This window comes from Podarcis tiliguerta (genome assembly GCF_965153285.1).
Source record: "Podarcis tiliguerta genome assembly, chromosome: 11".
In the NCBI taxonomy this organism is placed as follows: Eukaryota; Metazoa; Chordata; class Lepidosauria; order Squamata; family Lacertidae; genus Podarcis; species Podarcis tiliguerta.
Genome location: NC_139544.1, coordinates 8,184,897 through 8,211,454, shown reverse-complemented (window position 1 = coordinate 8,211,454; position 26,558 = coordinate 8,184,897). Strand labels below are relative to the sequence as shown.

General features: G+C 44.7%; 1 protein-coding gene and 1 long non-coding RNA gene across 10 annotated transcripts in view; one reads left to right on the top strand and one right to left on the bottom strand.

The window, feature by feature from the left end:
• Positions 1–26,194, top strand: LOC310659759. Of its 2 annotated transcripts, none has more exons than XR_014502971.1 (3): positions 1–392; positions 24,113–24,377; positions 24,731–26,194. It is a non-coding gene; the product is annotated as an uncharacterized lncRNA (long non-coding RNA). The 2 variants fall into 2 exon arrangements; XR_014502972.1 differs by lacking the exon at positions 1–392 and adding an exon at positions 22,610–22,835 and having other exon boundaries at positions 23,334–24,377.
• Positions 24,963–26,558, bottom strand: part of ERCC6L2 (ERCC excision repair 6 like 2) — a 62,532-nt gene continuing 60,936 nt past the window's right edge. For 6 of the 8 annotated variants that reach the window (XM_083403309.1, XM_083403310.1, XM_083403308.1 and 3 more), the window contains one exon: positions 24,963–26,553. The gene's annotated coding sequence lies outside the window, so the exon portion shown is untranslated. The remainder of the gene's footprint in view (positions 26,554–26,558) is intronic. The other 2 variants (XM_083403312.1, XM_083403311.1) reach the window with 1 other exon arrangement.

The following is a 26,558-nucleotide window of genomic DNA, read 5'->3' as shown; positions in this document are numbered from 1 at the left end:
CTGATCGCTGAAGAATGGATGCTTTTGAATAATGGTGCTGGAGGAGACTCTTGAGAGTCCCATGGACTGCAAGAAGATCAAACCTATCCATTCTTAAGGAAATCAGCCCTGAGTGCTCATTGGAAGGACAGATCCTGAAGCTGAGGCTCCAATACTTTGGCCACCTCATGAGAAGAGAAGACTCCCTGGAAAAGACCCTGATGTTGGGAAAGATGGAGGGCACAAGGAGAAGGGGACGACAGAGGACGAGATGGTTGGACAGTGTTCTCGAAGCTACCAGCATGAGTTTGACCTCTGCGGGAGGCAGTGGAAGACAGGAGTGCCTGGCGTGCTCTGGTCCAGGGGGTCACGAAGAGTCGGACATGACTAAACGACTAAACAACAACAAATATGTCTGTGTGTGTGTGTGTATAAAATCACCTATCAGAATATGGAGTGTATGACGCATATGTGTGCTGTGACGCACTGCCACTGTTGTGGTGAGATCAAACATGGGAGAAGCTTCCTGTCCTTTTTGCACAAAGGCATGTGGCAAAGTGATTTGGGGGGGAGGGGGGAGGGGACATAATACAACTCCTTGCCCCTGGCTGTGGGCCTGAAAAGTCCCCTCCCTATAACCTCTCTCACATGTGCCAATATCTGCCTTCTCAGGGATGTCAACTGAAGCCTCAGAGATCCCCATCCTTGAAGGACAGCGCTGCCAATCAGCATCACGGCACCATCCTTGTCTGTGTATTATATATCCTGGCTGCTCAGTCATTTTATAACATTCACATCTCATTTTACAGATGGGTAACTGAAGTAATAATAAAACTACCCAGACCTGATGAGTAAACTTTTGGTAAGGTAAAGGTAAAGGGACCCCTGACCATTAGGTCCAGTCGTGGCCAACTCTGGGGTTGCAGTGCTCATCTTGCTTTACTGGCCGAGGGAGCCGGCGTACAGATTCCGGGTCATGTGGCCAGCATGACTAAGCCGCTTCTGGCGAACCAGAGCAGCACACGGAAACGCCGTTTACCTTCCCGCCGGAGCGGTACCTATTTATCTACTTGCACTTTGATGTGCTTTCGAACTGCTAGGTTGGCAGGAACAGGGACCGAGCAACAGGAGCTCACCCCATCATGGGGATTCGAACCGCTGACCTTCTGATCCGCAAGTCCTAGACTCTGTGGTTTAACCCACAGCGCCACCCGTGTCCCAAAAACTTTTGGTAGCTGTGTACAAAAAGCAGCAGCAAGTATAGAGCTCCTTTTCAGGTGAAGAAAGGGAAATTATGCAATGCAATAAGGAGGCCAGTAAGGGATAGAAGCAGGAATGGCTTGGGAGCATGCTAAGTAGAGTTGAACGGGCGATATCTGCACATTTATTTAGCTGTATCATTTGCTTTATCTGAAGGGCTTAGGAAGATTAACAGCAGTTTCTCATCCAAGTCTGTGTCCAGCGCTATGAAAAGGGAGGTCACAAACTTTCTCAGCGATCTGTCATGGGGAGTTCATGGCTTGATGGGCTGGCTTGTTTCAGCTTGCAGTGTTTTTCTTTCCAACCTCATTTGTAAGTCAATGCTTATATTGGACATTTGCTATATTGCAGTTTAACTACCTAGTGACAAGCCTTGTGCAGTTTCCAAGGAATTATTTACTCTTGGCCTTTGGAGATAGAGCTGTTGTCACCGAAGGTTTTCTCAGCCAGCATCTCCTACAATCACATTAAGATAAAGCAGGATCTTTCAAGGGAGTTTATGATGGCTGGTGTCTTTAGAAGGATAGAGCACTGCACTTTGGGGGTTGCTGACATTAACCATTTTCCTGATGGTTAAAGGATGCTTCCAGATGGGTGTTTATGGTGGGGCGGTGCTTCACCTCATTCATGCAAGGGGGTTTTATGCTTTTGGGGTTTTTTTGCAGCATCTACATGACATTGTCAACATCAAAACAGCAGCCTATATTTCCCCCTATTTAATCCAGATTTACCATTTATCAGGGGAAATCTGATAAGTAACAAACTAAACTGTCGCCAACAAGACATTTGCAATATCTCAACAGCCCATTTACCAATTAAGCCCCAGTCTGGAAGCACTGAAAATCTACATTTACCATGATATATTATCTTGTTACAAATAGTGGTGGGTTGTTGTTGTTCTTTGTTGTTTTTTAAAGAAATGATCAATTTACCAGGATTTGGCATAGAAAGAGGTTAACAAATAACACACACACACACACACACACTTCATCCTGGCATTCATCACAGATTAAACAAGCCTTCCAGATTTACATTTGAATCTTTTAAACATCTGACTTCTTCTGGACTGAAGGTGCATCCTGTGAACATACCACTAACCCATGGTAAATTTCTATGTGCCTTGAAAATCACTAGATTTCCTCCTACTGCCAAAGTAAACTGCTTTGAGGAGTGGGTTTTTGCTTTTGCAAGCTGCTTTGAGGCCTTTGGTGTGTGTTTGTGTGGGTATTTTTTTTTTACAATCAAGCAGTATATAATTTTTATGAAATAAATGAATAACTGCCTCAGAAATGTTTGTTGAAAATTTCTGATTTTGAAGTGTTAGGAGAAGTCGGAAATGCAGCAAAATCTTTATTCTTCAAAGCTGGATGATCAGATATTGCTGCAATGGAGTTCATTTTGTAGGGACCAATTGTTTAGTGGGGCAGGGATGGGCAGAGACGAAGTGTCACCACTGTGTTGTAGGAATTGTGTCATTTCATGTGGCGCTATTTCCCAGTCCTCTACATGGCAAACAGATGAAGTTTTCTCAGACACAAGCCCACCAAAGCAGATAAGAGAGAGGGGGGGGGGGTAAATGATGACCCACTGTTAAGCTGCCACCTTTATTTCAAGAAATTTATTATGAAGAATCAGGATGTCACAAAACAGTGAGCAAGCTTTGGATCCACCAGAACCTGTCCTTAGGATGGATGTTAAGCAAAGGAGGAGCAGGAGATGAGAATAAAGCTAGCTTGGCATTGAAGCCATTGGCCAAATTGTTAATTTTTGTTGTATAGTCTTTAAAAGGGCGTGGCTATGCTGGGTGCCACAAAGAGCACCTGCACGCCAGGATTTAGCATTAGGTTTAGCCTGGAGAAGAGGAGGTTAAGGGGTGATATGATAGCCATGTTCAAATATATAAAAGGATGTCACATGGAGGAGGGAGAAAGGTTGTTTTCTGCTGCTCCAGAGAAGCGGGCACGGAACAATGGATCCAAACTACAAGAAAGAAGATTCCACCTAAACATTAGGAAGAACTTCCTGACAGTAAGAGCTGTTCGACAGTGGAATTTGCTGCCAAGGAGTGTGGTGGAGTCTCCTTCTTTGGAGGTCTTTAAGCAGAGGCTTGACAACCATATGTCAGGAGTGGTCTGATGGTGGTTCCTGCTTGGCAGGGGGTTGGACTCGATGGCCCTTGTGGTCTCTTCCAACTCTATGATTCTATGATTCTAAGGAGAAAGAAATATTGTTCTTTTAAGACAACAAAAAACAGAACCATATTTCTACATTTGAAGCACATTCAAATCATATTCTGTCCCTCAAAGAATTCTGGGCACTGTAGTATATCACCCACAAAGTTAGTGCTCAGAATTCTTTGAGGGAGGAAATGTGCCTCAAATGTATACCTTTTAAATGTATCATGTGTACATAGCCTTAGGAGACAAACCGCCAACTCCCAGTAGTCAGACAATGATGGTTCTAGATAGCACAATGGTAGCTGTCTCCTTAGCTATTCAGATATTTCTTCCAGCATAATGTACACACTTCCCCCTGCCTACTGTAAATAATAAAAGAATATCAAGCGGTAAGAAAGAGAAGAGAAAGGCAAATGGACATTTAGGGCAGATTAATGGACTAGTCTTCACCTCTTCTTCAGTTTTTACAGCAATGTCTTTTTGGAGGTTCTTTGCTGAATGAATGACGAACTTAATGCGATTGCAGGTAACATAAAAGCCTGTTCAAACTTTCTACCTCTGAATCACATCAGTATGCGAGGGGGAGAATGATGTTCATAGCTGTCAACGTTTCCATTTTTTCCCTTTTTTAAAGGGAAATTCTCTTATTCCAAATAGGATTCCTTGCAAGAAAAGGGAAAAGTTGACAGCTATGATGACGTCAAGCTATCCCCATCAAATAAGCATGAGTTGGAGAGATACCTTGCAAAGAAGAGAGTCTACACAACTCATGCTGGATCTTCTCCAAATTGCACAGGGAATATACACAAGAAGTTGTTTCCTCACTTCAGCTCATTGAGGGTGATAGAGACAGTGACAGAGAGGTGGATCCAATGTCCTTGTATGCATGTTGATTTAACTCTGAGGTTGAAAACTTAATCAAGTCTTTTATCATCTATCTATCTTTCCAGTGCTGTTTTTAGCATTTTCGCCGCCGGGATGAAAAGATCTGCCCAGCGGCCCCAGATGTAGTTTAGCCCCCAAATTAACTTTTATTATGCTTAGGTCAGACACCACGCTTGCACCTTATCTCTTGTTTACGAAAGAAGGGAGGAAAAAGAAACAAACTTTTTAATTTGCTCATTTATTTACAATACCACTTATACTTAAGTACACAACACCACCACACTTAAACTTATAAGTATTGTTTAGGCACCTTCTTAAGAGAAACATCAATTGTTTCAAAGGTGCCGCTCACCCTGCTGCCGCATAGCAGCTCAACACAATACGTAACATAATATTTTGATGTAAGAGTTAATTTTGCGTGCACAGCGCCGTTGTGAATGACAAGCGCCACCATTGTGAATGACAAGCACCGCCGCTGGTGCGGCGTGTCTTTGGTAAATGAGCGTACAAAGCCGAAAGTCCTTTAGTGAAACAGTAGCTTTACATTTCGGTAATACCTAGGTATATACCGTATTTTTCGCTCTATAAGACGCACCAGACCACAAGACGCACCTAGTTTTTGGAGGAGTAAAACAAGAAAAAAAAATATTCTGAAACTCAGAAGCCAGAACAACAAGAGGGATTGCTGCGCAGTGAAAGCAGTGATCCCTCTTGCTGTTGTGGCTTCTGGGATAGCTGCGCAGCCTGCATTCGCTCCATAAGACGCACACACATTTCCCCTTACTTTTTAGGAGGGAAAAAGTGAGTCTTATAGAGCAAAAAATACGGTATGCATTTTGTTTTTCTAGCTTGATCAAAATTATTTATTATTTCATAACAGGTAGATAGTTAACAGCTTAGGTGGCTTCAGTGGCGGGCACCTGCCCCCCCCCCCAGAATTTGGTGCCCTGGTGCCCCGCACCCCTTGCAGCCCTGGGTAAAGACGGCTCTATATCTATCTATCTATCTATCTATCTATCTATCTATCTATGTGGAAGGAGGTCATGTGAGAGCATCCAGAGCAAATTAGATCCTGGAAGCAGAAAACAATAAGCCACAGATAAATTTGCAGTCTCTGCAATTAGAAGCCTCGTAATGCTTTCATCACAGGCAAATATGGAGAGCTGCCAAGCTTCCCAGCTGTAACTAGAGCAGGTGACATTAAACCGCTCATTGCTTCTGGCTCTCCGTGGAGCACTGACAGGTAAGCATTTGCACACTCAGCCACAGGCTCTTATGATCAGAGGGCTGCTGCTATCAACAGTGACAGCAAGCATCCAGTTTCAGAGATACAGAGCTATGTTTGGGTTGGGAAAATCCTTTAAGGTTTATGATGGTGAGTATGTCATAACATTTCTTGTTTGATGTGATGCAGTGTAAATGCTGTAATGCTCAGTACTTGACGTAATAGGTAACATATTGCCTGTCACAAACTTTTGCATTTAAGCTTACTCGTAAGGTATGCATGTACTCCAAAATGAGATGGCTTAGAATCATGCACTAGCTCCCATGCAACCAGAAAAGGGCTTCTGAGCAAACCACCCATTTCTAACATTGATCACTCAGCAAGAGCAACAACACACACATTTAAAGTAAAAAAATCGAGTTAAATCTGAACTTGCATATGGTATGGATTCTGTTCTGCCTGAGTTCTTTTAACTTAAAGTGGGCTTTAATGCATTCATCTAGTCATGGCTGCCGCCCTGCAACCAGAAAACAAACTTTGGGTCACCAAATCCTAATGTCACACACATACTGATGGAGTCTGAACTGGCTTGTGGCATTGGAATTAACAGTGGAGGAATTAGATCCAGTTGGCATTTAAAGCCAAATCTATCCAATTCACACTGCCTCAAACAATATGAGAATCAAAATGCAGCCAAGTTTCAAAATTCACAAATCTGAATTTTGCGATGTCGGAGAGTGTAAATAAAAATGGATATATTTGTGAAAATAACACACACAAATGCAATATATTATATTACATCTTATTAGTCAAAACTGCATACAAAAATGTGTTCCTTAGCTAAAATGCTGAAGAACTTTAATGAGGACCCTTTTTTAAAATTGAAAATTGCTGCAGAAATGTGGAGAACTGAATTTAAGATTGGAAAAATGAGAATCTGAGAGAAGTGAAATTGACAGATTCTTCCATCCCATCTGTTCCCATCAAGGGAAGAGATCATGGGGGTCATCATGAGTGAAAGCTCACTGGCATCAGCTAACATCAATCCGTTGCGCCCAAACAGTGAAAGGGGCATTTTAAATTCTGTATGTGTGCCAGGGGAATAATTTATTATCCAAAAGGCAAAGGGAAGCTTGTAAAAATCTACGAGAAACAGATTGTTGCTTGCCCACTGGCACACTGATTAGATCCAGAGGAACAATAAAACAGAATGGATATACCTTAAAGCAGCCTTCTCCAGTCTGATTTCCTCCAGATGTTCTGGACTACAACTCCCATCAGCCCCAGCCAGCATGGCCAATGATTAGGATGATGGGAGTTGTAGTCCACAATACCTGGAATACATCAGGAATGGGGAGAGCTGCCTTGAAGAATGAGCACATGCGAAAGAAGAGCAGTACTGGAAGAAGAAGATGGGGAAATGAAAAAAGACCATTAAAAAAACAACATCTGTAAACTGCATGAGGACCAAACAGCTGCATTAGTGTGCTGCTTTGCCCTAGAATAGTAAAGGTAAAGGGACCCCTGACCATTAGGTCCACTCGTGACCGACTCTGGGGTTGTGGCGCTCATCTCGCTTTACTGGTCGAGGGAGCCGGCGTACAACTTCCGGGTCATGTGGCCAGCATGACTAAGCCGCTTCTGGCGAACCAGAGCAGCGCATGGAAACACCGTTTACCTTCCCACTCGAGCGGTACCTATTTATCTACTTGCACTTTGACGTGCTTTCGAACTGCTAGGTTGGCAGGAGCAGGGACCGAACAACGGGAGCTCACCCCGTCGAGGGGATTTGAACCACTGACCTTCTGATTGGCAAGTCCTAGGCTCTGTGGTTTAACCCAGAGCGCCACCCGCATCCTTGCCCTAGAATAGATGCTGTATTTTACCAATATTTTAAAATATTGGAACCGTGGCAGGTTTTGAACAAAAGAGCAACCAATCTTTATTCCTATACAAACATGGTTTTTGTCAAAGAACAAAGTTAGAAGCAAACACCAGGGATTATATCAGAGTACTGACTCCTAGTGCTTCCCAATCATTGTTCCTTATGAACTAGCTGCACAAATTGCCTGCTGGACACTCTGGTGCACAACAACAATTTTCTCTAAATTCAAATCATTATTCGCAGTCTGCATCCTATCTAGCAGTGGGCAAACCAGCTTATTTGCTTCAAACAGCAGTTATAGTCTACACAAAAGGCACTTTCAGCATATTGCACATTTGGCTTGCAGGCCTTAGGTTCCTCATTCCTGCTCTAAAAATATACAGAAACATAAATATAAATGTAGAACTACTGCTGTGGAGTTGGTCTGAGAAAGCTCACCTTTGAGTACTCTGGTTATCAGTGTTTATTGTGTCTGTCTCTCACAATTCTGATCTTCCTCCATTATGAAGACATACCCTCCAACATTTCTCTGGTGAAAATAGGGACGTCCCATTCTGTAACGGTAATTTTGCTATTTATACCCCACACATCTCACTGGGTTGCCCCAGCCACTCTGGGCAGCTTCCAACATATATAAAAAAATAGTACAGTGTTACCTCTGGTTCGTTATGGAGGTCTATTCTTAACCTGAAACTGTCTTAACCTGAGATACCGCTTTAGCTAATGGGGCCTCCCGCTGCCGCCGCACCGCTGGCGCGCGATTTCTGTTCTTATCCTGAGGTAAAGTTCTTAACCTGAGGTACTACTTCCGGGTTAGTGGAGTCTGTAACCCGAAGTGTTTGTAACCTGAGGTGTTTATAACCCGAGGTACCACTGTAAAACATTTTTTAAAAAACCCACTTCCCTATACAGGATTGCCTTCAGACGGCTCGGAGGTCACCTAACTTCCAATATTTCTCCAATGAAAATAGGGACATCCTAAGGAAAAGTGGGACATTCCAGGATCAAATCAGAAACCAGGACAGCTTCTCTAAATCAGGGACGTCCCTGGAAAATAGGGACACTTGGAGGGTCTGTGAAGAGCATTGTGTGTGTCATACAGGGAGAACGTAACATGCAGTTCTTCCAAAAAAGGATAGTGGTGGCCTAAGCAGAAGGAGGGTTATGCATGGGAAGAAAAGGTAAAAAAAAAATGTTTTTCAATGTCCCCCTCCTTAAGGAATTTACCAGCATTACACTTATCCTCTCCCCAGGCATTCTTTTTTATATACGGGTACAATAGGGTGCTTAAATTTTATTACTATGTTAGCCAAGTACTTCAGTCTATATGCTGTATGTCCCTCTAGAGGCCAGCAAAGTATCATAAAACAGCTGCGGCAAAAACAAAACAAAAAAAAGACGGCTGCTGTGTAAATCCAAGACTTACTGCGCTCTGTATATTGCATTACAAGATTCCGCCAGCTTTCCAAGGTCTGCCTGGCTGTTTTATTCAGTCTGATTCACACAGCACTTACTGCTGCAATTTAAAACCATCCTGTTCCTTGTTAGGACCACAGATGTTCAAAATGCAAATATACCACTCAGTTAAGGCCTCTTGCCCTGATGTGCGTAGATGGATCTGCTGGGTTTTTCAACATGTACACAAGCACATTCCCGGGAACAAGGAAACCAAACCCCGCCGTTGAAATGTGTTTTAGTTAGAAGGATAGAGGCAGGGAAATTAGGGCCCTGCGCAAATTCCTGATTTATAGTGTCTCTGGCATGGATTGCTACCTCTACCAATATTATTTCCCTTTCTAAATAATGGATATTACATTTTATCTCCCCAATGGAATGTCTTCTAAAACGCTTTGCACATGGATTCACATTACTGCGTCCAGTTGCTGTGGCTGGCAAGATGGCAGCACCATGTCGGGAAGTAGCAATGGGAGGAATACTTTGAAACTTTCTGACTTGAGGTAAAAACACAGCTAGGCCATTCTTTTTCTCAATCTGGATCAAAGCTGGTTTGGGGGGAAATGCACCAAAATATCTACTATGAAAAGAACAGATTCAGGATGCATGTGGATTGGGGCGAATGTCGTGTGTACCCAACTTCCCAAATCTGCAGTTGGAGCACATTGGTTTTATAATAATAATAATAATAATAATAATAATAATAATAATAATAATTTATTATTTATACCCCGCCCATCTGTCTGGGCTTCCCCAGCCGCTCTGGACGGCTTCCAAAAAAACATTAAAATACTGTAATACATCAAACATTAAAAGCTTCCCTAAACAGGGCTGCCTTCAGGTGTCTTCTAAAAGTCTGGTAGTTGTTGTTCTCTTTGACATGTGGTGGGAGGGCGTTCCACAGGGTGGGCGCCACTACCGAGAAGGCCCTCTGCCTGGTTCCCTGTAACTTGGCTTCTCACAGTGAGGGAACCACCAGAAAGCCCTCGGTGCTGGACCTCAGTGTCCGGGTAAAATGATGGGAGTGGAGACGCTCCTTCAGATATACTGGACCGAGGCCATTTAGGGCTTTAAAGGTCAGAACCAACACTTTGAATTGTGCTCGGAAACGTACTGGGAGCCAATGTAGGTCTTTCAAGACTGGTGTTATGTGGTCTTGGAGGCTGCTTCCAGTCACCAGTCTGGCTGCCGCGTTCTGGATTAGTTGTAGATTCCGGGTCACCTTCAAAGGTAGCCCCTTTGAAGTGTTTACACAACCATGTTTCTTCCAAATATAGACTATTCCTCCCCAAAAGGTGATGCATTGTGAGCTGGATCCATGTCTGCAATGGCTGGATTGAAACATTATTTCTGGTCTAAGAGGTGCATCCTTCATCAGGGAAATCAGGTGGTTTTTGAATCATGAGCAAGGCTCATATTACTCAGAATCAGCAGCCCAGACTGAGGAAGAGAAGGTGTTAAGGTAGGAAGAAGGTACAGTGGTACCTTGGTTTACAACCATAATCCGTTCTGGAGGTCCGTTTGTAAACCAAAACAGGTTGTAACCCAAGGTAAACTTTCGCCAATGGGGCCTCCAAAATAAATTAGTTCATAATCCAAAAAAGAGGGGGGGGGGAGAAAAAAGGGTTGTAATCGAAAAAAAGTTTGCAAACCAGGACAAGCACTTCCAGGTTTGACGTGTTTGTAATCCAAAACGTATGTAAACCAAGACGTATGCAAACTAAGGTATCACTGTACCTGTGGCCTTCCAGATGTTGGATTCCAACTCACAATCAACCTGAGCCAATATGGCAGGTTGTCAAGGATGACAGGAGCTGTAACCAAGCTATATCGGGAGAGCCCCTGGTTCCTTTTGTTGTTGTTGTTTAGCCGTTTAGTCGTGTCCGACTCTTCGTGACCCCATGGACCAGAGCACGCCAGGCACTCCTGTCTTCCACTGCCTCCCGCAGTTTGGTCAAACTCATGCTGGTAGCTTCGAGAACACTGTCCAGCCATCTCGTCCTCTGTTGTCCCCTTCTCCCTGTGCCCTCCATCTTTCCCAACATCAGGGTCTTTTCCAGGGAGTCTTCTCTTCTCATGAGGTGGCCAAAGTCTTGGAGTCTCAGCTTCAGGATCTGTCCTTCCAGGTTCCTTACCTCAGGCTGATTATCATGTCATTCCCCGCTCCCACACAAACCAGACATAGAGCTATTAATGGTGTAGCGCATCTCATCATGAAGAAGCCATTCACATGGGACCCAAGTGACATTTGAACAAGCCTGAAGTGTCAGGGCGTTCACACAACCGGTCAGCACCACCGTCAAGAAAATTTATTGATGTTGGTAATCTGAATGGTTATCTGAATACCACTTCATGAAGGGGGGAGGGGGGACCCAGTTTGGTGAAGCTGCTTCCTTCTTCTGTTGAGAAACATGCATAAACATGTTTCAATTGCTGTTCTGTCCATTTAGGACAGATATGAAATTTTTGGATTTCCCCCCATGGGATATATTTTATATGGATTCTTAACTAAGTAAATGACTTCTACGGGAGATGAAGAAGAATGTGACTGAGTAATGTTATCAAGACTCTTTCTTGTGCAATGTTGTTGTTGTTGTTGTTTGCGGCTGTGAGAGAGAAATAATCTGCATGACAGCTAACCTTTCTTTCTTTCTTTCTTTCTTTCTTTCTTTCTTTCTTTTGCGACATTAAAAGCTCCAGATGCAATTTTATCTCTTTGGTTTTACCATAGGGCTGAAGACCCAGTGTGGGGAGCGGGGGGGGGGGGATTGAAAAGCAGAATTTTCCACACTTTTTGTAAGAAGGAGGCATTTTTCAAAGCCCTTCTCGTCATGTGGGTGGGCAAATGGATGGATAGATAGAGAGACGGAAAAGGGAGTTTCCTTCATGGGTTTCCAATAATTGGTATGTGGTTTACATTCCATTCATCTGAAGGGCTGGGATATTAATCAGAACCAGGCATGGGCTACTAAAACTACCTCTAGCATTCGAAAACATGCGCCAGTGTGTTTTTTCACATGTGTCTTTGCCTCGACACCCACAGTCCCCTGAGAGAGCTTGTGGTCATTTACTAGCCTAAGCTCAGCTGCAGGTACTATAATAGGAACAGCCTTGGAGATCTTTTTCCAGGGAGAGGTTTTGATGATTGCTAGCTTCAGAAGTGAATTCGTTTTATAGCCGGGGAGGCCAATCTCTCTCTCTCTGTCTTCCTGTCAATTGGCTTAACTCAGACGCAGGAGAAATGAAGGTGGGGGCCATGCAGCTTTGGAGGGGGGCGGGGAGCTCATCTGGACGGAGTCATGGAGGTCTGGCAGTTTCGTCTGGCACCTGGGAGCCGGACATTAAAGCGGCCAGGCAGTGAATAAAGCCCTGCTGCTGGCATTGGGGTTTACTGTGCGGTTAGGAAGCGTACAAAGAATCCGTCTGGAAGTACCTCGTGGTCATACAAACTTACTTTTCAGCTCTCGCCCCGAGGAGGGCGAGGAATGTGGCATTTGGCTTCAAGGACCACTCACACAGGGAACTGGCTAATGAGAAAAGGATGGGCAAGGATGGCTGGGATCGTGGCCTGCGATTTTTGGCTAGAGTCGCTGCAGATTGCATACCAGAGGTCCGAGTTCAAATCCCAGCACCACCATGGACTTACTAGGTGGTCTTTCATTAGGTGCTCTCTCCAATTGCAAAAAAAAATGGGGGGGGGGCATAATTATAAATGCCCCTTGTTGCCATCACAGCCGCCCTGTGTGGAAGACACTTCAAAGCTATGTATACAATACACATTTAAACACACACACCCCTCCGAATCCTGTGAACTGTAGTTCGGGAAGGGTTAACTACAGGATATATAAAAACGTAATAAAACATTAAACTTTTTTTTAAAAAAACCCTCCCTATACTGGGCTGCCTTCAGATGGCTCGGGGGTTTAATAACTCCATAACCTCCAACATTCCTCTGATGAAAATAGGAACACCCTAAGGAAAAGTGCTGGGACGCGGGTGGTGCTGTGGGTTAAACCCCAGAGCCTAGGAGGTGCCGATCAGAAGGTCAGCGGTTCGAATCCCCGCAACAGGGTGAGCTCCCGTTGCTCGGTCCCTGCTCCTGCCAACCTAGCAGTTCGAAAGCATGTCAAAGTGCAAGTAGATAAATAGGTACCACTCCGGCGGGAAGGTAAATGGTGTTTCCATGCGATGCGATGCTCTGGTTCGCCAGAAGTGGCTTAGTCATGCCGGCCACATGACCCGGAAGCTGTACGCCGGCTCCCTTGGCTAATAAAGCGAGATGAGTGCCGAAACCCCAGAGTCAGCCACGACTGGACCTAATGGTCAGGGGTCCCTTTACCTTTACCTTTAAGGAAAAGTGGGACATTCCAGGATCAAATCAGAAACCGGAAAACTTGGAGGGTCTGCTGGATTTTGTTAGGGGGTAGAAATGCACTTTAAACATATGGTGTATAAGCAGCCTAATCTCAACTAATGGGGGTCTGTCATGGGCAGTTCATTGAGAGCACCAGACAAATTTTCTCCACATGCCACAAGGAACTCAAGGAGACTGCCCAGTGCTTGTAGAATTGCTGCACACAAACGGCTCACCCTACAGAGATAGCTGCCAGGTGATGTGAATTAAAGTGGCGTCCAGAAGATAGGATAGACAAGAAGATGGTCGCTCATCCCAGAATGAATTGTGGCCCATTGAGCAGCCCAGACAAAACTCCAAAACCCTTCGAGGGTAAGTCTGAAAGGGCCCATTTCCCCCATTCCTACCAACCAACCCATCCTGTTCCCAAAGTAATCCTAAAACTGTATAAATGTAGTGCTGCTCTAGGCCTTCAGAGCTGAAGGGCAGCACACTCCGGCTCCTGCCATTGGCCAGGAGATTTTAAGAACATGGAAGCTGCCTTACCCCAAGTCAGGTCCCTCTAGCTTTTCTGAGTACCAGGTTACATGTGGCCATCGTGGAGTCACAGATAAAGCAAAGGTCTAATACTAACACTAGCTGACTTGGAGAAGAAGGAGATTGCAGATTGTGTTTTGTCTTGAAAGACCTACACTGGCTCCCAGTACGTTTCCGAGCACAATTCAAAGTGTTGGTGCTGACCTTTAAAGCCCTAAACGGCCTCCGCCCAGTATACCTGAAAGAGCGTCTCCACCCCCATCGTTCTGCCCAGACACTGAGGTCCAGCACCGAGGGCCTTCTGGTGGTTCCCTCACTGCGAGAAGCCAAGTTACAGGGAACCAGGCAGAGGGCCTTCTAGGTAGTGGCACCCGCACTGTGGAACGCCCTCCCACCAGATGTCAAAGAGAAAAATAACTACCAAACTTTTAGAAGACATCTAAAGGCAGCCCTGTTTAGGGAAGCTTTTAATGTTTAATAGATTATTGTATTTTAGTGTTTTGTTCGCAGCCGCCCAGAGAGGCTGGGGAAACCCAGCCAGATGGGCGGGGTATAAACAATGAATTGTTGTTGTTGTTGTTGTTGTTGTTGTTGTTGCAAGTGAGTGCCAAACTACATGTCACATTACCTGTGTGATTAAATAGCACTGTTAGGACAGGGCACCAGGGTGAGCCCACTGCATTCTGGGAAAATTAAAATGGCAACTGCCAGGCTCCAATGCCAGTTTAAAAATAAAGTAAAATAAGGATAGTAAAGTTAAAGTACCGTATTTTTCGCCCCATAGGATGCACTTTTTCCCCACCCAAAAATGAAGGGGAAAGGTGTGTGCGTCCTATGGGGCAAATGCAGGGTTTTGCTGAAGCCTGGAGAGCGAGAGGGGTCGGTGCGCACCGACCCCTCTCGCTCTCCAGGCTTCACGCAGATCTCCGTTAAGCCGTGGGAGCCCGCGCTGGGCTCCCGCGGCTTGCAGAGAGTTGCCTGCATGCCGAAGGCTGGGCGCGCGGAGCTCAGCGCGCCCAGGCTTCACGCAGCTCTCCGCAAGGTGCTGGAGCCCGGCGCCAGGCTCTCACGGCTTGCAGAGAGTTGCCTATTCTGGGGGCTGGGGTCGGGGGAAGCTCGGGCTTCCCCCGCCCCAGCCCCACACATGGGCGGGAAATAAAAAATTTTTCCTTTATTTCCCCCCCAAAAAAACTAGGTGCACCTTATGGGACGGTGCATCCTATAGGGCGAAAAATACGGTATATAAAACCATTGCCTGAGATTTATTTCCTTTCAGTAGGTGCACTTATGTTGGGAGGAACTGTAATTGGTATGTAGGTCGGAAGGTAAATGCCTGAGGAAAACTGCACACATACCATCCATTTAAAGCACATTTCCTCTCAAAAGAACATTGGGAATTATAGTTCCTCAGGGGTGCTGGGAACTGTAGCTATGCGCAGGGCAAACTACAGTTCCCAGAATTCTTTTGAGGGGCAAAATGTCTTTTAAATGTATGGTACTTGCACAACCAAAGTTCCAGCCTGAGCAGTCATTTAATCATTTCCCCAAGCCTTACCCCCATTTCCCTTTCTGACCATGATTTTATAGCTCCTTGTGCACATCAAGACCCTGTAATCTGGCTTTCAAACTAAAGCAGCCCCACCCTAATAAGCATTCAGGTTTGCATTCTCTTTTTCCATTCCATATGTTGCTTTAAAGTTGTTATGTTTAAGCTTCGGGGGAGGGGACACCTGAGTTAAATAAGTTCGCTTATTCACTTTTGCTGATAGTTGCAATCCGCCCACAGAGCCCTTTCAAATCTTTTTTTTTTCCCCCTCCCAGTGTTTTGGAAAGTGGATAAGGGGCTCATTCAGTGACGCACAAGGTTTGCTTGAGCCCAGAATGAAGCATGCGTTTCATAAAACGAGAAAATAACCTCAGACCACACACACAGTCCAATTTCTGAACTCCGGCTCACTCCTCCTTTTCCTCCCCCCCCCAATCCTGCCACCCCCCCCCCCCTCTCCTGCAAAACAAGATGATGACTGACATTCTTAAATCCTTTAAGCATCCATCTACAACTAACGGCAAAAGGAGGTTTTCAGAGCTTAGGTGGCTGATTGTTAGCAATAAGCTGATGAAAAAATGGATTACTACAGTATATGCCTGCCATGCTGAAGGGGAAATCACAGAAATCCTTCCCCCCCCCCCCAACCCTTCTGCTTTTATAGGCAGGTTTTGAAGGAAAAAGGCAGCTGATATCCTTGCAGTTTTAGACACTGCCTATTAAAGGGGAGGCTGGACACAGCAAGAGGCACAACTTTAAAGCTAGACTTCTTGCTGCTTGCAGAGACCATCTCTACATGCAAGATGCGAAGGTTTGAGAATGCTTTCCTTGAGCAATCGGTGCCTTTTTGTGGAGTAAAATGTGTTGCTTCTTTTGATTGGTGTAACAGGCCATTCTCTCAAGGTATTTCTACTGTTTGTGGGGTTTTACATTTTGCAGGCACTGCTATATTTTCAACCCGGAAAGCTGTGATACACACAGAGCATGGAGTCAGATACTAAGTACAGTCATACCTCGGGTTACAGACGCTTCAGGTTGCATTTGTTTGGGATACGGATGCCCCAAAACCCAGAAGTACCTGAATGGCTTACGTCCGGGTTTTGGCAATCACACATAAGTGCTAAACTGTGCTTTGCGCATGCACAGAAGTGCCGAATGGCAACCCGCACGTGCGCAGACGTGGCATTGCGGGTTACGAACGTGCCTCCCACACAGATCACGTTCACAACACGTGTCCACTGTATTAAATGGGTATACCTAGCAGTTCGAAAGCACGCCAAAAAGTGCAAGTAGATAAACAGGTACTGCTCCGGCGGGAAGGTAAACGGCGTTTCCGTGCACTGCTCTGGTTTCGGTGTTCCATTGTGCCAGAAATGGCTTAGTCGTGCTGGCCACATGACCCAGAAAAACTGTCTGCGGACAAACGCCAGCTCCCTCGGCCTGTAAAGTGAAATGAGCGCCATAACCCCAGAGTAGACCAGGGATGAGGAACCTGTGGGTCAAATTTAGCGCGGCACCAGTCCCAATTTGGTCCACTTTCCTCAAACCAGTTATTGAGCTCTTGTTTTTGTTTTCAGTTTCGTCCAAAGTTGTTGACCTAAATCTTAAAAAGGATAGGTGGAGATGCAGCTAGGTTGATTGTATGACCAAGCTCGTCATGCAACAGAAACCAAGATTTGAAGCCATACTTTTTGCACACCACCCTGGAACCTTTAGATAAAGTGTGAGCCCTGGGCTCTCACTTGTGGGGTGCCTCAGGGTTCTGTCCTCTCGCCCATGCTTTTTAACATCTATATGAAGCTGCTGGGAAAGATCATCAGGGGGGTTGGGCTGGGTGTTCATCAGTATGCAGATGATACCCAGCTCTACCTCTCTTTTAAATCAGAACCAGTGAAGGCGGTGAAGGTCCTGTGTGTCTGGAGGTGGTTGGAGGATGAAAGGTGGCTAACAGATTGAGGCTGAATCCTGACAAGACAGAAGTACTGTTTTTGGTGGATGGGGCAGGCAGGTGTGGAGGATTCCCTGGTCCTGAACAGGGTAACTGTGCCCCTGAAGGACCAGGTGCACAGCCTGGGAGTCATTTTGGACTCACAGCTGTCCATGGAGGCGCAGGTCAATTCTGTGTCCAGGGCAGTTGTCTACCAGCTCCATCTGGTACGCAGGCTGAGACCCTATCTGTCTCACGAGAGTGGTGCATGCTCTAGTTATCTCCCGCTTAGCCTACTGTAATGCGCTCTATGTGGGGCTACCTTTGAAGGTGACCCAGAAACTACAACTAATCCAGAATGCGGCACCTACACTGGTGACTGGGGGTGGCCACAGAGACCATGTAACACTGGTCCTGAAAAACTCCCAGTATGTTTCCAAGCGCAATTCATAGTGTATACCTGAAGGAGCGTCTCCACCCCCATCGTTCTGCCTGGACACTGAGGTCCAGCTCCGAGGACCTTCTGACGGTTCCCTCACTGCGAGGTTACAGGGAACCAGGCAGAGGGCCTTCTCAGTAGTGGCACCTGCCCTGTGGAACGCCCTCCCACCAGATGTCTAAGAAATAAACAACTATCTGACTTTTAGAAGGCAGCCCTGTTTAGGGAAGTTTTTAACGTTTGATGTTTCATCGTGTTTTTAATCTTCTGTTGGGAGCCGCCCAGAGTTGCTGGAAAAACCCAGGCAGATTGGTGGGGTATGAATAAATTATTATTATTATTATTATTATTATTATTATTATTATTATTATTATTATTATTTGAAATGAAATTGTGAATATTGTACAAGGAGAAGCGGTGGAATTGGTAAAGAATTGTCTTCTGCGCTTTATACTTTTACCCAGATATGCCAGTTTATCTCATTAAATGTTCACTTGACTAAACTTTTATAATGTGGATGTGTTTTTGCTTTCAAAAGAAGCTTATTTACATTTATTTTATTTTTTTGCGGTAGTGATGGAATACTCCTCACCCCTCATAGGCACATGATAAACAGCAACCAACATTTGTGTGAAGTGTAGAAAAACAGAATGCTGCCCTAGTATAGCTTGTATCAACTCTCAAAAGCACTTATAAAATGTAGGATCTTTACCATATGGGGCATGTGCAGAACACATGCTAGATTCTGTGAGAGGTTTTACCCACACTTATATTGGATAGATCATCATAACTTCCTTCTCGTTTCACCACTTGTGAGTTATGTGGCTATCTGAATACAAAAAGGTTGGGGGGAGTCTGCTATCAGACTACATAGTCATTTATTTAGTCCCTTTTTTAAAAACCACAGCTTTTCCCCTTAGGGCAAGATACAATCAATATCTGTTGAGGAGAAAACAGAAGCAAGCAATCTTCCCTTCTGGTGGTCCCTGTTATCAGATGTAAGGGCAAACAGGTCGTTCCCCACAGTAAATCTTCTCTACCTGAAAGCTGTAATTTATGTGTCTGGTGGGGTGGGTGGGGGCATATTAACATGTTACAGACCATCCTCTGCAACAGAGTAGATTGACTGAAGGGCCTTGGTAATAGCACAGTGGAAGGTTTTGCATAAAACTCTAAGTCAGGCATCCCCAAACTTGGCCCTCCAGATGTTTTGGGACTACAATTCCCATCATCCCTGATCACTGTTAGCTAGGGATGATGGGAGTTGTAGTCCAACAACATCTGGAGGTTGCCTGATCTAAGCCATAGAGGAGGTCATAGCCACTCTACTCCTCCCCCAGTGGCCCTACACAACCATGTGCTAAGCCATGGCTTGGCTTAGTGCATCATCCAAACCTGGGTTCGTGGATTATCTCACTCCGCACAAACTGCAAGCTGTAACCAAGCTTGTTCTTGGGTTTACAGCTCATGGTTTGTCTGGAGGTGAGAAACCATTAGCCCAGGTTTAGCTGGTGGGAGCGTGGAAGCCGCAGGACCAGGGGAGGAGACGGGCAGTCACAATCTCCTCTCTGGGAACTCCCCTGTTCAGGCATGGCCATGGTTTATATAGAGGAGAGGGCAGAATTAGGTTCTCAAAAGTTCTACGCGGCTCAGTGAAAGGAACACACATTAAAAAAAGGTTCTCAAAGACGAAAAGAAGGTATGGACAACACTCAGTGTGAGTGGATTTTTTTATTAGTGTCCTGTATTTTGAGACTGAATCCAAACAATGGGGTTTTTTGGGGGGGTGGGGGGGTTCCATGCAGAAACCTTAATCCAATTTATTTTCTTTCTCATCCCTCTTTTATCAGGATGTGGGATACCACAGTGGCATTCAAACTTGCCAAATTTTATGTGCAGAGAGGGAGTTTGCTGGGGAGATGGGAGACCAGTCTTTTGGACATGAGCAAAATTATAGCAACTGCACATGCTATGCTCTTTCAGATACCTTTTATATTTCAGCAAGCTTACATATTTTAAGAGTTTTGCTGATTTTATGTTTTCATTGTTTTTTAAAAAAATGTATACAGTGGTATCTCGGGTTAAGAACTTAATTCATTCTGGAGGTCCGTTCTTAACCTGAAACTGTTCTTAACCTGAGGTACCACTTTAGCTAATGGGGCCTCCTGCTACTGCTGTGCCGCCGCTGCACAATTTCTGTTCTCATCCTGAAGCAAAGTTCTTAACCCGAGGTACTATTTCTGGGTTAGCGGAGTCTGTAACCTGAAGCGTATGTAACCCAAGGTACCACTGTACTTGTTTAGGAGTTTTGTGGGTTTTAGTAGGGCTTTATCAATGATGGAGATGGAGTCGGGTCCCTGTGTCTACCTAAACCAAGAACATAAGAGCCCTACTGGATGAGGCCAATGGCCCACCTAGTCCAGCATCATGCTCCCACAGCGGCCAACCAGAAGCCTGGGGATCCTGCAAACCGGACCTGGGCGCAAGAGCACTCTCTCCTCCTGAGGTTTGTAGGAACTGGCATTACTGTGTGGAAGCATTACTGCCACACACCACGGAGGCATGGTATAACCCATCATGTCTAGTAGCCATTTATAGTCGTAAAGGGACCCCTGACCATTAGGTCCAGTCGTGGCCGACTCTGGGGTTGCAGTGCTCATCTCGCTTTATTGGCTGAGGGAGCCGGTGTACAGCTTCTGGGTCATGTGGCCCGCAGTACTAAGCCGCTTCTGGTGAACCAGAGCAGCACACGAAATGCCGTTTACCTTCCCGCTGGAGTGGTACCTATTTATCTACTTGCACTTTGAAGTGCTTTCGAACTGCTAGGTTGGCAGGAGCCGGGACCGAACAACGGGAGCTCACCCCATTATGGGGATTCGAACCGCCGACCTTCTGATTGGCAAGCCCTAGGCTCTGTGGTTTAACCCACAGCGCCACCCGCGTCCTTTATTTATAGTCTTACCCTCCATGAATTTGTCTAATCCCTTTTTAACCTCTTAGGGGTACCATATAAAAACTCCTGCTCAAGAAGCCACTTCCAAAGAGGAAATGACTTGAATCCCACAAGAATTTGGTTATGTGCGGCCAGGGCAAATGCATCTGCTCTGCCACTTTGTATATTGCAGAGAATTTGTTGCATGCCCTCCTTTTCGGCATGTGGACACACGGGGGGGGGCACAAATATATATCTTGGCATTAAGCTAGAAGAGAAATAGTAGTTTTCTAAAGGCCATTTTAAACTTAAGGCAGAAAACATGAGACCCCACTGCTAATTCTCCCCTGGCCTCCTCGCTGACCCAAATAGGACTAATTCAGCCAGGTAGCCCTGGGGATTATCTAATGCTTATTTCCCCTAAATTGATTTTTTATTTTTGAATTTTATTGTTATTCATGTTTTTATACTGTATTTTATGCTGCTTTTATAATTAAGTGTTTTTAATTTGTTGTTAGCTGCTCTGAGCCCGGTTTTTGAACCGGGAAGGGCGGGGTATAAATAAAAATTTATTATTATTATTATTATTATTATTATTATTAACATATCCTGGCTGTACTTGCTTGTGTAATCAGGTAGGTTTTCAGCATATTGCTAGAAGCACAAAACTGTTGTGGCATGAGTATTTTTGAGGTTGTTTGGTGCAAACTACCTTGAACTTCGATATTTAGCAAACTAAAATGCATTATGTCTACTGCGAGGACAGAGTGAAGTTTATAGCATCTTCCCATGACCTAAAGGAGAATCCGCTACAGATAAAATTTAAGTTTATTTTCAACTGGGCAATCCTCCAGACCACAAAACCCACCACAGTTCAGAGATTGCTGTGTTCAGTTTTCAGTGCCCAGGGTTCAGAACAATTTCCCGTTGCATAAAACAGCTTATACAGGCAAGGACACCCACAAGTCCTTTTATTAATGTAGTGTTAAATCTGAAATTTCAAAACTTTCAGGAGTCACGCAAATCAAAATTGTTTCCCCTCCAGAAACTATGCATCAGAAAAATCCCTTCCATAACCTGGTCCATCAATCCTTAGGCTATGCAACACAGTTTGCAGCAAACAAGACACTATGCTGCTTTTAGTACTGTACAGGCAACACCCCATTTATGCAGGAGTTACGTTCCGAGGCACCACATGTTTAAGTGAAATCGCATATATTTGAAATACCTTTGAAAAAGCCTGCAAACATCATATTCCTCCCCCACGCCTTTTTGTGATGTTTTTGGGCCACTTCCAGGTTTGGTCTGATGTGTGTATGTGTAGTTTCACAAAGATTGAACATCCATAAATGTGGGGTTGCCCGTATAGTAATTTTGTAATCAACAAAGGACTAGTTTCTTACTAAGTGATTGCACTGCACACAGCAATGCCTTTGGAACAAGACTTTAGCAGGAGGACTTGAACATATACATTCGTACCTTGGAAGTCAAACGAAATCCGTTCCGGAAGTCCGTCCGACTTCCAAAACGTTCGAAAACCAAATTGCAGCTTCTGATTGGCTGCAGGAAGCTCCTGCAGCCAAACAGAAGCCGCGGAAGCCCTGTCGGACGTTCAGGTTCCAAAAGCACGTTCACAAACTGGAACAATCATGTCCGGGTTTGCAACGTTTGGGAGCCAAAACGTCCGAGTTCCAGGGCGTTTGGAATCCAAGGTATTTTCATACAATTGAACAAACTGAGGTTGTATCCTACCTGAAAGCCTATGGAAAGGACAGTCGAGGCTTTGCCAACCTAGTGCCTTCTATATGTTCTAGACCAGGGGTCAGCAAGGTTTATCTTGCCTGGGCCGGATCGGTCCTGCCGAGATCCGTGGACCGGATTGTGCATGCACATGACCTATCTGCGATTTTTGGCGTCTGCACACGCACAGACGTGATTTCCAGAGCTGCGGAAGTGAGTCCCTGCGGTTTACCGCAGCATGCGAGTGGGCATCTCAGTTCGGGGGCAGCTCGTGGGCTAGTCAAACGACCTCAGCGGGCCGCGTTTGGCCATGGGCCTTAGGTTGCTGACCCCTGTTCTAGATTACAGTTCCTTTTGCCTGTAGCCCGCACAGCTTATATCTGAAGAAAATCAGGTTGGCATAGGATGTGACTGATGACCTGTTTGCAAGCTTTCACAAAAAGCTTTTTACACATCACCTTGTCTTCTGGAGACTATTCTGTGGCATGGCCTAGGCCAGGGGTCTGCAACCTTTAAGACAAAAATAGCCACTTGGACCCGTTTCCGAAGAAAAAAACAACTGGGAGCCGCAAAACTCATCATTATAAAAACAACTTTTTTGTCACTTTTTTATTATTTCTTTGTTTGACCCCTCAGAATTACTCCTCATAGAAATAAACGTTAAATTAACAAGTTACCTTTTTTGTGTGTGTGTTCTTCACTCCCCTTCAAAACAGTGACCAGCGTACATGCCCCCTTTCAATGCAGTGACCAGCGTACATGCCCCTTACAATGTAGCGGGCGGGCGGGAAGGTGACGTCGGGACGGTGCGTGACTAAAACACGCACCGCCCCCATGCGACGTCACAGCCAGTACAGCGCCTGCCACAGTGGGGAGTGTCGGAGCGCACAATGTGCCTCCTCCCCTCGCTAGTATCCACCCCGGAGCCGCGGCAAAGGTGTAAAAGAGCCACATGCAGCTCCGGAGCCGCGGGTTGCAGACCCCTGGCCTAGGCTATTCTCTTCTGCACTGTCTCCTGACTAGCTGATAGAGGCCCCAGTGAATTCTTACTCTTTTTAATGGGGAAGCTGGGTGGCCTCGAGTGCAACAGGGTCATAGTTCTTTGGCAATAAACCTAAGATTTTCATTGTCTTAAATAACTTACGTGGGATGTAATGATAATCTATCCACAGTGCAGGCCATTCATAAAACTGAAAAGTGCCTCGCAGTACAAGAAATTAGCTTTCCTCAACAAATGTTTGTTTTAGTAGAACTCTATAGAGATGTTTTTCATTGAAGGGATTGTCAACAAAGGGTATTAAAAAGTTTTAAAGAAACTTAATTATGAGGTGCTCTACTCCATCTAGTTAAAGCAAACACTACTACATTATGCTTAATTATAGGCTTGCAAGCATTTTAGATTTTTATTTATTTATTGTATTTTCAACTACTTAATTCTAACTTGCCCTGTTCACCGCTATTGAAAGGGTGAATACAAGCTTTAAAAAGTAAATATAGTAACACAGAATATTAAAGTCTAAAAGGCTGAGAATACTTTTGCAGGCAAAATACTGATAATGGAAGAGGCAAATGTGAGCTTCCAAATTTGCAAGGTTCTTCTCTTGATTTTGGAAAAAAAATTCCAAATCTAGCTATTTTAAAAAATTGTGTCTATTAAAGATTTTCTGGGGTTACAGAAGTACATACAGTGTCTCTGCTTTCAGTTCATAGAGTCCTTTTTACAGATCAGTTACATTCAATGTGAGACAGAAATGTTATAGACCATGGGTAGGCAACCTAAGGCCCGGGGGCGGCCTAATCACCTTCTCAATCTGGCCGGGAATCAGCATGTTTTTACATGAGTAGAATGTGTCCTTTTATTTAAAATGCATCCCTGGGTTATTTGTGGGGCATAGGAATTCGTTCATTATTATTTTTCAAAATACAGTCTGGCCCCCCACAAGGTCTGAGGGACTGGCCCCCTGCTGAAAAAGTTTGCTGACCCCTGTCTTACGTAGTGCATGGGCAAGGTTACTGTTTCAGCATCACGTGGGTAGGTTCTTTAAAGGTAAAGTTAAAGGGACCCCTGACCATTAGGTCCAGTCGTGGCCGACTCTGGGGTTGCGCGCTCATCTCGCTTTATTGGCCGAGGGAGCCGGCGTACAGCTTCCGGGTCATGCGGCCAGCATGACGAAGCCGCTTCTGGCGAACCAGAGCAGCACATGGAAACACCGTTTACCTATTTATCTACTCGCATTTTGATGTGCTTTTGAACTGCTAGGTGGGCAGGAGCAGGGACTGAGCAACGGGAGCTCACCCCGTCGCGGGGATTCGAACTGCCAACCTTCTGATCAGCAAATCCTAGGCTCTGTGGTTTAACACACAGCACCACCCGCATCCCTATGAGTAGGTTCTTTATCTATTCATTTATTAGCTTTTGTTGGCAATGAGAGAGATTGGGGTGCCGAGGGCTTGCTTATTTGCCTTAGTTTTTACTACCATCTTAATTTCATCAAAAGGGACAGTACAAATCAATCCCCAAAAGGAGCATGTTCTACAAATCTACTTTGGAGGAAGTGAAGCACAGAAGAACCAATGATACATTGCTGATTTTATAAATGCTCACAGCTGCACACGTCAGGTATCGTACGTAAAAGGATTTTATTTTCAGACAAAATGCTTGCAATAAATTCATCCAAGCTGAAATTTCATCATTTTATTGGCAAAACCACTTGGCAATTCACTTACCAATTTAATGATGCGAACTTATGCACTTAGCCAATTGTAATTAATTCAAGAAAGTGGCACGGTGAAGTGAAACATAGCAAAGGCTGCTATGCAGTTTTCATTTATTTAAATGAGGCTTGTGCATATGTTTCATAAGACACATTATAGCAGTGATGGCCAAACTTGGCCCTCCAGCTGTTTTGGGACTACAGTTCCCATCATCCCTGACCATTGGTCCTGTTAGCTAGGGATGACAGGAGTTGTAGTCCCAAAACAGCTGGAGGGCCAAGTTTGGCCATCACTGCATTACAGTATCTGGCAACCAGTGCCCAGCAATGCCAAATGCAGTTAACGGATGTAGGAGAACTGTTTATACTCTCCTGTTATGATGGCCAAGAAGCTGATTAATAATAGAAATTTGTGATTTAAGCTGATTGGAAACAAATCAAACACTATTAACCACCCAGAGATCACATGGGTGGAAACACATCCCATTGTGGCAAGTAGTGGCAGGTTGCATCACAAATCACCTTTATAAAATGTGCATTTATTTTAAAATTAGGATGAAAAAATATGTACAGCAAGGATGTGTTTTTTTAAGTCCTTAGTTTAAAACACCAGCATTAAAAGTTTGTATCCCCCAATAAAATCTGACAGGTTTCTGGTTACCATACTGCTTTTTTCATACACTGATACCTTCAAGTTTTAGTTTCCAGCAGGTGTGAAATGAGACAACAATACATGCCTGCAAGGCTTGTATTGCTAAAGTTACACACCTTGCTGTATAAACGATCCCACTGGAACTGCCCTATCTTTCAGAATTGTTTCAGATATCACAAAGTAGCAGAGTACAGCTACCTCTTCTTGCTCAATACCCCCTCCAGGCTAAGGTTGTGATGTCTGATGATACATACTACTTGATAGATTCGCAGGAGCCTCTTGCGCTATCAGCTCAGCAGCTGCCAAACTAGTTCATCATCAAACAAGCACTTTTCAATATGTCACAACGTTTGGGACGGAGCAATCCTGATTAATCCCAAAGTGTTTGCAGCGATTAACTTCGCTTGCGGGTGTTTTTAGATGTCTGAAAATGTGCTAGTGTTAACCTAGTAGCTCAAAGGAGTACCAATCAGGTATCTAGTTAAATCCCACACTTTTGCCACTGCTTTGCTGACAGAAAACGTGACAAAAATGTTGGAGTGTACAGAGGCCAACAAATTACAATGAAGCATAAAAAGAATGTGGCCGTTCAACCCATGATGTTGCAAGTCCTGTGCACAGAGGGATCGTTGTGTGTGTGTGTGTGTGTGTTTACATGGACACAAGTAACTTGACTAAATGGAAGGGATGATCTAGATGGGAATATGGAAGGCGGGCAGAGTTTTCATGTGTGCAGACAAGCAGGGGAAATGGGACTCTAATGGGACTCTGATATGGGTGCTGCACTGACTTATGGGGAAGGCTTGCGGCTTTGGAACATTATTTCCCTAGTTTAATTATTTAAACCTGAA